Source organism: Protopterus annectens, chromosome 2.part1 (assembly GCF_019279795.1).
Source record: "Protopterus annectens isolate FY-2018-M chromosome 2.part1, PAN1.0, whole genome shotgun sequence".
Lineage (NCBI taxonomy): Eukaryota > Metazoa > Chordata > Ceratodontiformes > Protopteridae > Protopterus > Protopterus annectens.
Genome location: NC_056729.1, coordinates 1,791,023,171 through 1,791,037,305, shown reverse-complemented (window position 1 = coordinate 1,791,037,305; position 14,135 = coordinate 1,791,023,171). Strand labels below are relative to the sequence as shown.

Below are 14,135 nucleotides of genomic sequence, written 5' to 3'. Positions count from 1 at the left end.
AGAGTGAATTTCAGAATTTGCTCTTCTCCTTTAAGCTTCTTTTTACAAGGGGGAGGGCAAGTTCCCCACACCCCCTGAACTTATATATACCAGCTCCGAGATCGCCATACCTCAAGAGAAAAGGGAATATTCCAAGAAATGGTGGGAGGTTGTCAGCAGCTGTGGAGCAAGGTTTAAGTACCAGTGTTTTTTTTATAGTAGGTATCATTATAGGGTTTACGGTAAAGTTGCTAGCATTTGTGGCTAAGGATTGTTTGGATTCATATTTTTCAGAGGTGAATGTGGTAGGAGAGAGAGTATTTAGTAATATGTTATGGGTTTGTGTACGAGAGAATGAAGTGCTCTTGGTGAGGGATATAGTACTGTCTATAAAGTATTTATTAAAGTAGTTGCTATTTCGAGGGGAGAGCTTGCTTGAAAGGGATAGTCTTTTTTTGAGCCAGGATTCATAGGTTCATAGATTAGTACTAGGCCAACTGCCCTTGTGGGCCATTTTATGGCCTAGCCAATTACCCCATGTGAGAATCAAACCCTGCACCTTGTGTCTGCAAGGTAAACACCTTAACCATTATCCCATCCTTCCACCCAAAGTCGAGTAGTGTGTGAATAGAGGGCCATCATTTTTTGGATTATTTTTATGATCAAGTTGTAGTTGGTCACAGTATTTTTTTATCTTTGTATATTTGTTTTTTTTTTAAATTGATTATGAAGTTTCTCTGTATTGGTGAGTGTTTTTTTTTTATTTAACCACTTACTCAGACTCTTGTCTCTGTTAGCATTATGTAAGGGTGGATAACCAGAGGGAGTGTTTTACTTTTATCCTTTTTATATGTGGATATACAAGGTTATTTAGGGAGTTTAAAAAGGTACTAAAAGCTGTAACTGCATCATGTAATGGGAGAGTTTTTAGTATTGACTAGTTGAAAGACCTCAGAATATGGTTGAATAAGTCTTTATTAAATTTTGTGAGATTCCTGATTGGTTTAAGTTGGTGGGTATTGGCTTGATGAGTGAGTGGTATGTCTGTGTGTGTATATGCAGGGAAGATGGTCACTTAGAGAGTTAGGATAGGTTCCACTGATTGTCTCAGACCCCAATAAATATACTAAAATCCAGTCATGAATTGTGCCCATATTACTTTTGTTGTGTCTAGTAGATGTTGTGATCAGTCGAGTCAGACCAGATCAATTTATGCAGGATGAGGGACTGTCAGAGGTTACATTTTGCCACTCAATATTGACATCACCCAGAGTAATGTTTTCATAAGTAATAATGCTAGATACACAGGGGAGAAATTCTTATCTGACCAGATGAGAAGGCAAGAAATGGGGAAAATGCATAAATATAGTTGCAAGTATAGGAAACTCTTGGAACAATCTCATGTTGATCAGGGATGGTTAAGGAGAGGTGAATTCAAACCAAAAGATGAAAGGTTAATATTGGTGGCCCAAGATAGTGGATTTACGTACACTTTGGTTTACAAAGGCAATTGAACATGTGGGAGAAACAGACAAATATAGGTTTTGTAAAACAGAACTGGAAACAGTTGCACACCTTGTTGCTGGTTGTGACATACTAATGGCAGAAGGACTGTATACTGAAAAAACATGATGTTGCAAGACTGTTGCACTGGGGATTGTGCAAACATTATAATATTGAAGTAGCTAAAAAACACTGGAAACATGAGCTACAAAGCATCATAGAAAATGTTGAAGTCTACATCACATCGGATCACCCATTACCAACAGTTCAAAAGATAGATGGGAGAAAACCCGATATAGTAGTCCACGAAAAGAAATTAAAGTAGCATTGATCATTGAAATTACTACACCCAGTGACTACACAAAGTCATAAAATGTCAGGATTTGCAGGCAGAAATGAGAGCAGTGTGGAAGAAAGATACCCAGACAACAGTAGTATGAGTAATGGGTCTTATAAAAAAGAATCTACAATCATATTTAGATATGTTACCGATACATGTAAGTCTATAAGAATTGCAGGAGGCGGCACTACTTGGCACATTGCTGGTGCTGCGAGGAGCACTTCTGGCTGACATCAAAGATTGAAACAATACTAATTTCATGAACTTTAATCATACTTTGACTTAAGATTGGGGTCCATTCCTGTCGTGGCATTAAAAACTCAAAAAGATTTGGTAGCAGCATTTTGTCTTTAACAACAACACATACAGACAACATTGTCTACTACACTAGATATTTGGATGACGTGTTTATTATGTTTGAAGGGGATTTGGATATTATTCCCAAATTTATTGATTATTTGAATGGTTCAACGCAATTCCTATCTTTCACTTAGTTAAGGCACACAAAAAATATATCCTATTTAGATGTAGATCTGTATAAGGATAGGGTGAGTAGGGCTTTCAAAGCAAGAATAGATAGAAAGCATACTTCCTCCAGTTCATTCCTTCATTACACCAGTAGTCACCCACACCAGCAGAAGAGATCAGTCGTCAAGGGCCAGCTTGTGAGAGCAGCCCGCATGGTGTCTGATGATAATAATAATTTCATTATGGAATATCAAACTCTATACATGTTCTTGAAGCGAGGGTACCCCCCTCCCGAATTATTGGATGAATTGATAAGTGAAGTGCAGTATAAGAGATCGAATGGTGTATTTAAACCAATTTAACATTACGATCAGAACTTAGTAAAACCACATCATCTTTCAGTGAGCAAAACCAACTTGCTAGGCCTAATTCATTTAAAGTGACTTTCATCACTACATTCAGTTTGGATGCTTCTAGTATTAGGCAACTTTTGTACAAAAACTGGAATTTACTCAGTTCAGACAAACATTTGGGTGCTATTGTTGAGTCAAAACCTAGAATTGTTTATAGAAGAGGTTTTAATCGTAAAAGTATGTTGGAAAGACGTATGGCCCCAGTAGTAAGAGCTCCAGGTATGTACAATGTGACATTTGTAAGCATTGTAGACACATGGAGGTTGGCAACACTTTCATTATCAGGAATAGAAAAATATTTCATGAACAAAAGATTTAATTGTGCATCCAGAGGAGTGGTGTACCTGGCCAGCTGCAGACAGTGTCCCTGTTTCTACATTGGTAAGACTGATCGTAGATTCAGGGACAGAGTCTATGAACATATGTACAGTATTAGAAAATCTAAGTTAGAAAATGCATTAGCCATGCATGTTCTTGATCACCCCCAGCATAACTTCACTTTTAGGCAACTGATCAGATTGAACAAGACCCGGGGGGACCCTTCACCCTGAAATTGGGAGTTACGTGTGCTACTATGGAAAATAAAATTGAATGCCTATAACGCTCCAGGACTAAATGACTTGTGCTCCTTGGCTTGTGTTCTTAAATTAAGGAGCTTACAAAGATAATTAATCGTGCTATTTGCTTTTTCCTCTTTCCTCATAGGAATTTTTTGTATAATTTTTGCATGATTTTTTGTATTATACAATATTCATTTTGCTCTGTATTGTTCAGTATTTAATTATGATCAATGTTTTACACTGATTTTAACATTAGCCTTCTCAGTAACATAATGTATATAATTTATTGAGAGATCAAGTTCTTAAAAGGTTTTACAAGGTGGTTATTCATATTTTTTAGTAGTAATGCTTTAGCATTTTTATGTAGATAGCCTACACCTGCTATATATAGTCAACCTGGTTTAGTATAGCATATTTTCTATTTGAGATGGACTACACCTTTTAGATTTTTAATTTATGTAGTCGTGATAAACCTTAATGTATTTTAAAATTGTTGTATTTTGTTCTTTTGGTTGTCTGAAGAAGTCTTGCTTATTGAAGCAAGATGAAAGTGCTTACAATTATAGTCTTTTGTAATAAATCTCCTTATTTAGAACTTGTGTGCTGCTAGTGGCCTTTTTGCCATATTTGACTTTTTTTCACTAGTTTGTGTGTTATTAAGAAAAGGGTGGCTAAGCATGAGGCTTCTTTAGAAGGGCTGTTTCAGAAATAGTTGAGTTAAAAGACAGAGCTCTCAGAGAAAACCTAAGATTTTCTGCTGTGCCAGAGAAACTGGAAGGAACAGGCTGCATTCAATCTATAAAAGTTCAAATAAACAACTGGACTGTTCCACAGTAGGATTTATTAAATGAGAAGACACAGCATGTGCATGCTCTAAATCTGGCCTTGAAAAAGCAGCTACAACTTGTGTTAGTACAAATGTGCAATTATACCAGCAGAGAGAGTTGCTCCTGACTCAGTTGTAGCAGAAGGGGAAAATCATTATAATTGGAGATGAAAGTATATTGTGGAAATTATTTTTCTTCTGCCTGGTGTACAGTGCATAGCCAATTTATCCCAGCAAACAGTGAGGCAGGAATGAGATTCAAGCTGCTGTGTCTAGGCATTTTGTAGTATTTTCTTCTGGAGGATCAGAGGCATTTTTTTCCAGAACAGACTAAGAAGCAAGTTAAAGTTAATGTAATATTGTGATCTTCAACTGCTGGGAGTATGTAAAATGTACTGGTTACACTGTATATCAAATTAAGATGATTCCCCGTGTTTTACAGAAGTGAATATCTAAATTAATATCCTTGGTTAAAGCTAGGGATAAGGGATTTGTTAAGCAAATAAGCTTGAAAAGTAAGATACGATGAAAGGCATATAAACGATGGTCATTTCTTGCATTTGCAAAGTCATTTCTTGCATTTGCAAAGTCATTAAGTACTTTTTCTATAAGCAAAAGCTTTAATTGGGAATCCGTTATAAACAATTAATTGTGCAAGGTCTGAACAGTGTGTTTTGAGTGAAATTTACAAAGATTTTTTCATGCATTTGCAAATTTACTCGCTTTTTTTTAATTACTGACTGATATTACTTGGAGATGAAAAGTCTGTAGTGGCAAGCAATCAGTCACGAGAGGTCTAAACACTGTTTGCTCTTAGGTTCATAGGTCTTTACTAGGCTAACAACCATAATGGCCTTTTTAAGCCCAGACATGCATCCCAAATCTGTTGCAAGTTCTGACACCCTTGCTAAGTGTAAGTAGGGGCTTGGGAGATGAAACATTTACAAGCCGGAGCCAGGAAGATGAACTATTCAAAGTTGTGTCCATTAGAGACATGGGTGCCAAACCGGGGATACATTTCTTGTTCCCCATCCAACTCTGCTTCACATGGATGGGGAGCCTGTTCCAGAGATGGGGGTAGTCTCTGGTATATGTACCTGTCTCTCCAGCAGGTCCTATTTATATTACAGGCAAGGTTTAAGCCTTTAGAAAGGGTAATTCTGGTGCTCTTTGTTTTGTGGATATGTAGGAGCTCCATCAGAGTAGGGTCTGACAGTGCCCTGTGTGCCAGGCATAGATCTCCCCTCAAAAGCCTGTAGGTGGTATAATACAGGGATAGGGCCTTGAGGTGGTCTGCACAGGACATTTTACTTGTGCCTTGTATTCTTTTAGTGAGGAACCTCTGTGGATGTTCCAATTGGTCAATATGTCTGGTTAGGTACATACCAAAGGGGGCACTGTACTCAGTGATAGGTTTGATGAATGCTGAATAGAGTGGAACAATGACTTCCTTGGACTTAAATACCATACCTTTGATTATAAGTTGCACAGCATAGAATGATTCCCTCACTACTGTAGACATGTGATGGTCAAGGCTAGATTACTGTCTGTGTGTCCCTAAGTCCCTGACTGGGTCAGCTCTAAGGGGTGTGTTGTCAGTATGACAGTTACAAGGGGTGGATGACTTCCTGAAGGATACTATTATGCATTTCTTGGCATTTAGTTTTAGTCCATAGTTCTGACACCAGTTGTTTGTCTGTGCCAGCCATTCCTGTAGGATATTTGTGTCAGTATGGGCTTTAATGACAGCTCCTAATTTGCAATCATTTGCAAATATAGTCTGCCAGAAACCTTTGACATCGGCCTTGACTTCACAGAAGTCAATATCAAAAAGTTGCGGTCTAAGGACCGATCCCTGAAGGACTCCACCTGTGACTGGCCTCTTTGTAGAGGTAAACTCCCCAATTCTATCTTCCTGGGTCTTGTGAGCCAGTTGGCTATCCACCAGTTGACAGACAGGTCTGTACCTTACCTCTTGAGTTTGTCAACAGTACCTGAGTTGGGTATCATGCCAAATGCCTTGACCACATTATGGTAGGCAGTGTGAACCACTTTGCCCTCATCCATTGCTTTGGTGACCTTCTCAAAGAAGTACACCAGGTTGAGTAGGCATGACCTGCCCTTGATGAAACCAGACTGGGTTGGATCCAGTGTCTGGAGGTTTACTACATCACTGTTGATCATTTCCATGATAAGTCATTCCATGGCTTTACATATAAGACTGGTGAGACTTATAAGTCTGTAGTTTTCAGGGTCTGTAGATGACTCACCCTTGTGCAGAGCGATGACTGTTGCTGTTCTCCATTCATGAGACACGAAGTTTATTTGGAGGCTACAGTTAAATAGCAATTCCAGAGGGCCTGACAGGTTATGTGTCATGCTATTAAGAAAGCATGCTGAGATATTGTCTGGGCCCATTGATGCAGTATTCTTGACCTTAGAGAGAGTATTAAGGACCTGTTCCCTAGTTATAGCAGGGGGGGAGCTATTATTTGATGGTATTTCTTGAGGGAAGGTTGAAGGAGAGAGATAGGTAAAGTTGGAGCTGAATTTATCAGTCATTAAGTTTGCTGTATCCTGTGGTTCAGTATGCTGCTGAATGGGAGTGTGCATTCTATAGTGCAATTATCATTTAAAAATATATTGCCAATCAGTAACGATTTAAAATTGTGAGAAATAAGTTGCACAAGTAGTTGTTTCCCCAACAACCTTAGTACTTTAATGCATTTGATGTAGTAGTGCACAATTTAGTTTGTTTATTTAAGGGTAGCGATTAAACGTTTTTTTTGGGCTAAAAGTTATTTTTTACTGAAAGCCTGCTTACTGTTTTTCTCATCTGGGAGGTGAATAGAGATAAAAAGAAGAACTGAAATAAAAAAGAACAGATGGCAATTAGTGTAAGTGGGAACAGTCATCATTTTAGAATAGGTAGTGCCTGAAGATATAACTGTCAAGTTTGGTTCAGTTGCTCCTGTCTGGAGGCACAAGCTTCATTTTTTGAAAATGACATGATTTTGTGTGTTTATTGCAAGTTAAAAAGGGATGCGGATTCTGGAAATCTGTTTAGTTTTTGAGGGATCTGTTTAGTTTTTTTAATGTTTTCACCGAAGCAAAAATTCTTGAAAATATGACATGGGTACAAATGAAGATGAGAAAAAGCAACTACAGAAGAGATCAACCTACAAAGCATTGATGTGTACATATAAGCTAAAAGTGGAAGTACATATTCAGAATAGCTGTCATGGTAGTAATAGTTTTCTGTCACAATAAATAGTATATCCATATTATTATGGAATATAAATGGCCTTACAGGTATAGACAAAGAAAGTGCTGAATTATATTAAGAAATGCAGACTGCAATTATCAGTGTTGCAAGAAATGCATTTTGATAGAACTGAGCATGTGAATTTGACAAAGTAATATATTCAGACTGGACATTCAGGAGAATATCATGGACAAAGGTAAAGGGGAGTAATAATGCTGAATGGTAGTGTCTCCAGTAGTGGTAGAAGAGGGAAAAAGACAATAATATTAGACCTGTGATAGTAAGGGATTATTGACAGGGAAGGAAAATATTTATATTCCACCTAAAACTGCTGTTATGGAGGCTAAGAGAATTTTTGGAGAAGTAATAGGTTTGCAGCAAGAAATATTTATGGGTGTGGCCTGGAATCTAATTTGCAATAATGAGGCTGTATCAGGGTGACCTAGAAGGGAGAGTATAACACAAGAGAAGAAGTAATTGGGGACTTGGGGACCCAAGTAGATAGCAATCTCTCCTTTGACAATCACGTTGCCAAAGTGGTTAGAAAGACCTTCTATATAGCCCACCTTATCATGAAAGGGTTCACATCTAGATCAAGAGAGGTCATTGTGCCCCTCTACTCATCACTTATCAGGCCCATAAATGAGTACAATGCCCCGTTTGGGATGTACCTTACCTGACACCTTCAGCAGCTGGAAAGACCCCAAAGGTATCTCACCAAGAGGCTCAAGGGGCTCAGACAGATGCCCTATGCAGCTAAAGAAACTCCAGCTCTACTCAGTTGCGTACCGCCTACTCAGAGGCGATCTGTGTCTGACGTATAAAGCCATGTCCAACCCAGAATTAATGGACATGCTTCACCTCAGGAAATCTAAATCCCTTAGAGCTACACGCTCCAGGGACCTGAACCTCAGCACAGAAATAAATAGGACATGCTGGAGGGACAGATTCATATCCCAGAGGCTCCCCTCACTCTGGAACAAAATCCCAATCCATGTCAGGCAGAGCCCCTCACTGACCATCTTCAAGAGAAATCTTGACGAATGGATGGAAGATCGTAAGTTTACCCCTGGGATCTCTTCTGTGTCGCTGCTTGACAGAGGTACAGTAAACAAACCTTAAAAGGGCTACCTTCTGTGACCTACTATACAGAGGCACAGTCAACTAATCTAAAAGGGTGGCGAAAGCCAAACATACTCTGGCTATTATAAATGCCCTAGGGCAGATAGCCTAGTATCAACTTATGAAGAGTATAGATTATTGAAGAAGTAGTAGATAAGAATATTTAGTATGGAAGATTTGAATTCAGTAGTAGGAACTACAGAATTATTTACATATGGCTCCCCCAAGGTATAGTACCTGGGTTATACCAGATAGGAGTTGTATTTCTTAGGAGCACATTTACTTCATTGAAAGTTTTGATGCAAATCCAATAACAGTTTCAGGTTGTGCACCACTAAACACTAAGATCAGGATGCAAGGTAATGAAGTAAAAGTGAAACACTGATGTTTCCTACTTAATTGTTAAAAAGCGAGGAATTTAAGGAATGGGTAAGGGGCATTATTTAAGAGTTGTTATAGCTTCAGAAAGGATAGCTAGTGAGTGAGACAAAGTTAAAATGTAGGTTCACATATGGTAGAAATAAGCGAGAGAGAGGCAGAGGTATGGGGAAAATAAGAATTCTTTAGAGAGGTTGACAGAAGTTAAAATAGTGCAGAATAAGGGGAATCTTTCAGAACAAGAAAAGAAGCTACTGTAGAATGGTAAATGGAAATTAAGGAAGCATTTGGATAATATGCATAACTTTAGAAAGGTTGCTGTTAAGCAATTGTTTTTTATTTAGTATCTCCAGAGCACAAAAACTTTTAGCCCACCAGTTTAGGCAATGGAAAGTAGAAAGGGTTTTCAACAAACTTAGGAAGCTTACAACAAGAATAGTAACCACAGATCCTGTAGTGGAATTAGAGGTATTTTGGAAATTGTATGAACATTTGTATAAAGAAAAGGAATGTGGAAAACAAGATAAGGCACAATTGGAAATATTCATAATAGACTTATGTATTGCCAAAGTTGGAGTGAGATGAAGCTTGACACTTAACAGCCAAGATAGGAAGTGATGAGATAAAAATGGTGATGTGTAATTAATCCACAGGGAAATCTCTTAGAACAGATGGTATTTATGTGAAAGTTGGAAGGGAAAATGTGATAATGATGTGGAAGTTTTTAACACTATGTAAAAGGGTTGGAGAAGTACCAGTATCTTGGAAGAAAAATGTGGTGGCTGTGTTATCCTAAAAGGGTAAAGTTTCCTATAGATTAAACCATACATGTAAAGTGTTTATGTCTACAACTCCCTAAGAGAATGGCACATCTGTTGCCAAAGTAGACGTGTGTGTGTGTGTGTGTGTGTGTGTGTGTGTGTGTGTGTGTGTATGTATATATATATATATATATATATATATATATATATATATATCCATGTGATTTTTAGGGAGAGGAGACAAACAAATGGCAACATTATCAAAACAGTGATCCAGACGGAAGCAGATTGTAAGAAAACATTGCAACTGTTAGTGATGCAGCAAAAGTATTGAGTAAGCATGGATTTTATAGAGTAGGGCAATGGTAGCACCATTTACATTCTGTGATAAAACTATATGGGAAGAGATATGGGAAGGGTTGTAGGCAAGAAATGAGATGAGTGGGCTTCGCTCTAACAAGTTGTGTTTGGATGGAGGAAACCGGTAGGGGTGTACTTATTCCCCCTTATTTACTTTGTAGTTAGAGCCACTGGCAAAGAAAATAAGGGACTTTACTTCAGTTATAAAATGCTATAGTAATCAAGAAAAGCTAGCATTGTTTACAGATTTTTTTTATTTCATTAAATCTTGAAAAGGATGTTTTGGTGCTTTGGAACATTTTAAGACAGTTTCAAGACTTCTCTGGATGTAAAATTAATGAAAATAAATAAAATATGTAGTAGTAGTAAACTAGATACAAATTAATGTATGAATTGGTTTCAGAGAGGGTGATTGATAAATGAATACGCAGAACAGTAGAAAGTAAGATGGGAGATGAGCAGTTCAGATTCAGATCAGGATGTAGAATAACTGACCCAGTGTTTGCAGTGAGACAGATTGTGGAGAAGAAGCTAGAGATGAGGAAGGAGTCTTAACAGGGCGTTTCCAGATTTGGATAAAGCATATGACAGAGCCCCAAGAAATCTGATTTAGGAAGTCTTGTTGTGGTTTGAAGTCCCAGAAACATTGGTAGAATTAGTGCAGACTGTGTACAAGGACCCAATGACTCAATTGCGAAAGGTGTTCAGTCACCAAGAGAGGGTTTCCAGTAGGACTGGGTGTGCACCAGGGTTCAGCTCTGAGCCCCCACTGGTGTTCGTATGGGTCAGAGGGGGACAGAGCAACAGAGTTTCTCTATATAGACAATATGGCATTACAGGCAGACTCTGAGCAAGAACTTCAGCAAAGGATAGGTGGATGGAATGCAAAACTGAGGGCACATTAGGTGAAGCAAAGCACAGATAAGGTGGTGGTAATGGCAGCAAATGGTGCAGTTCAGAAGAAGCTGAAAATTGAGATAGAAGGAAAAATAGTGGAACAGGTTAACATCTTCAAGTATTTGGGAAGGGTGTTGGAGAAGACTGGAAGTCTGAATGAGGTGTTCAAAGCTAGAAACAGAGGGGTTGCAGCCAAATGGCACATAGTCAGGTGTAGTATGTAACAGAATGCCAAAGAAGCGGAAAAGTAAAGTCTACAAAACAGTGGTTCAATCAGTGCTGCTGTATGGTACATAAATCTGGTCAGTAAAGGCAGAGCATCTCCATCACCTCTAGCTTCCTCAACTGAAGTGCACGAGATGAGCAGTAGGAATCACAGTGTGGGACGAATGAAGAAATGAGGGCATATGAGTATTAGCCAAAGTAGCTCCAGTAAAAACTGATTTGTTTTTTTTGTTTTTTGTTTTTTTTTGCTGAAAACTTTTTTTATTGAATGGTTTTACTGAAAACATTTTTTATTAAACTGTGTCTGTGTGATCTTTTATCCTTTTGGTTTAGGTGTTCATTTTGATATTTTGTAGGCACTTCAATATTTATGGGCATCAGCTGGGTATAAAGATCCAGTGTTTCTGAAGTATAGTCTGTACTGAAAAGGTCAATAAAAACTCTGAAACATGCACATCCCCAGCTAGTAGGGATTGACTTTAATGGCCTGAATGTAACCATAGAGACTTAAAAAGTCATGGGCATTCAGAATCAATGTAACTGAAACATTTAATCCCTTAATGGGTCATTTGCATGCATCTCACAGACCCCTATTCCATTACAGGAGGTTTAAGGCATCACACAGTGAAAAATCTTGCTTGACTGTATTTTTCTTAGTTTATATGTATCTGTGTATCTATAGATACAGCTGAAAAGCTGTATATCTCTGTCTCTCTATACACACGCGCACACACAAACACACACACACTCGCATACAATGCAGAAACAAAGGAAAAACAAGTTTTACAGGAATAATTTCGGCATGCGAATTACAAAAATAGACTGTCATAACTTCTTATGTAAAATCTGTGTAAGATCAGTTTGCATTATTATTAAACATGTGAAAACAGGATCAAGAGGTTAGCACTTTCTCCCTTTTCAGAGCTTCAGATCTGAAGGTTTGGCAAGGGTGAAAGAAAACATCTCTTGAGCAGCAGCTGCAGAGGGTTATTTAGGAGGAAGGAGCTACACATTTTAAAGAGTTGTTTACCTCATGCGTAGGAGAGGTGGTATTATGGCCAAGAGTAGAGAGCACATGGGGTACCGGAAAAACTCCTATTAGTTAGTTTGAAGGATTGCCTGGACTTTGCCTCAGATTATTTGGAACTTTTAGTGGATGTACTAAGAAAATTCTAAGACTGTTTTTGTATTCCTGCTGACAAGTTAAGCTTGTTTTCACTTTTTTTGTTTTCCTGCTGACAAGTTAAGCTTGTTTTCATTTTTTTCTTTATACCTCACGGTAAACTAAACTGTACACAGTGTATGGAATAGCATCTCAGGCATGGCCATGTGCTGTATTGATGTGTTTTTTTTTTTTTTTTTGTAGACATAGTTTAGTCTAAAATATTGCAAACTGCAATAATTTATCTTCTTGCACCTATGCCTCCAGTTGCTAATGCCTAATGAGTTAGTTTCCCCACTGCTAAAACTACTAGTGTGTGTGTAGTGCCACACTGACATTCAGAGAGAGGAACTGCTATGAGTAATAAAAGTGAGAATGAATGGAAACTTTTGTGTGTTAATGTGAGTCCAACAGAAGTGGTGATCGGGGTGATTGAGTATGACAAAACTGTGGTGATTCTTCAAATGCAAACAATACATTACTGCATTTAATTGCAGAACTGAAAACGGTAAACTGAGAAGAATTTTTCTTTTGAACTGTCTGTAACTTGGGGATGCTGTAGAAATTCCCAAAGTGAAAAAATGATTTCCTAGTCAGTTCTAAGTATGGAAAAGTTGTGTTGTACAAAAAGTGCATCAGTACCATATGCAAGTGTTGGACAACTAATGGTGTACTTAGAAAACTGTTCTGCTGACTTTCTGTGAAAGTGAGTTGAGCTATTTGAGAAGGGAGTTCACTGGGTCATACTAAGGAAAAGTATTGCCCTGAGTTTTTGCAGAAAATTAATGAAAATTCTGAATGGTATGTAGTGGGAAGTAGTGATGACACTGCAAGTTTTAAACTACAGTTTAGACAGTGTGTGCGCTACAAACTAAAGATCATGTAATGCATATAGTACTAACGAATCTAATTGTTTGGTGTTTGTGACAGTGTAGAGGACTAAAGCTCTGAGCTGTTGTTAAGAAGTAAATGTGGGCTGTAGCAGTGAAAAAGGAAAGTTGATTTGGTGTAAAAAGTTGGAGTGAAATTTTAAGAAGCAGCTAAAACAGTTTGGAGTATGGAATGATGCAGCAGTGGAAAAATGGGTCCTGTTCATTTGATTGACCAGACGTGTCAGACAACAAAATATTAAGATGCGAAGATTGAGTGTTCACAGTATTGCAGAAATTCTAGCATATGTATGTGGGAGATGGCGCAACAGCAGAGGTAGGTAATATACTCCTTCCTCACTGTTGTGTGATATGTAAATAATTAGTAGGAGTGGAGGGAGTTGTTCCCTTGAAAAAGCTTGTTTTTTTTTTGTGTGTGTGTGTGTGCTAGATTTGGTATTTTGTGCTGTTGATCATCTCTTCGTGATGTTTGTTGTTCAAACATCCAGAGCCATGGGCTCAAGCTTAATGCCAAGAAATGTATAGTTATCCCCTTTGGAAAAAGAACATGTACCCATGAATTACCACATAAGGTGGCAGGACGCTAAACATCATAAGTGTGATAAGAGACTTAGGGACACAGGAGGACAGTAGTCTCACTTTCGATAACCACATCGCCACAACAGTCAGGAAATCCTTCTATGTGGCACACCTTATCACTAAGGGCTTTTCATCCAGAAAAAAGGAGGTCATTGTCCCACTGTACTCATCCTCATTAGACCCATTGTAGAGTATAATGCCCCATTTGGTATGTACCTCACAAGACATCTGCAACAGCTGGAAAGGCCACAGAAATACCTCACTAAAAGAATCACAGGCCTAAAGCATATGCCATATGCTGACCGTCTAAAAAAAACTCCAGCTATACTTTGTGGCATATTGTCTACTCAAAGGCGATCTCTGCCTAACATACAAGGCCATGTCAAACCCTGAGCTGTTGGACATAC

General features: G+C 38.3%; 1 protein-coding gene across 2 annotated transcripts in view; it reads left to right on the top strand.

Moving 5' to 3' along the window:
• Window positions 1-14,135, top strand: part of MTOR (mechanistic target of rapamycin kinase) — a 4,577,509-nt gene that overhangs the window by 1,715,632 nt on the left and 2,847,742 nt on the right. The gene's annotated exons all lie outside the window — the stretch shown is intronic.